The sequence below is a fragment of the Dinoponera quadriceps genome, unplaced genomic scaffold, assembly GCF_001313825.1.
Source record: "Dinoponera quadriceps isolate SergipeBrazil2010 unplaced genomic scaffold, ASM131382v1 scaffold11735, whole genome shotgun sequence".
NCBI classification, from domain to species: Eukaryota; Metazoa; Arthropoda; class Insecta; order Hymenoptera; family Formicidae; genus Dinoponera; species Dinoponera quadriceps.
The window spans coordinates 1-242 of NW_014565472.1; positions in this window are offsets into that span (position 1 = coordinate 1).

A 242-nucleotide genomic window follows, 5' to 3' on the forward strand; every position below is an offset into this window, starting at 1 on the left:
TTTCAGAAATTCAGGTAATGTGACTCGCGACAAACTATTCTTACATTGAAGATCCCATTTATTTCACTTAAATTAAACTTTTGTTTTGATATGGGCTGAAAGGAAAATAAAAAATGTTTAATTTCGAGACGCTCCATTTCTTAAATGAAATTTTACTCTATAACATAGTCATAATATTCACTCCGTATCACTAAGTAGAAGAAATCATACCATAAAAATGAGAAGTCATAAAATTCGAATTA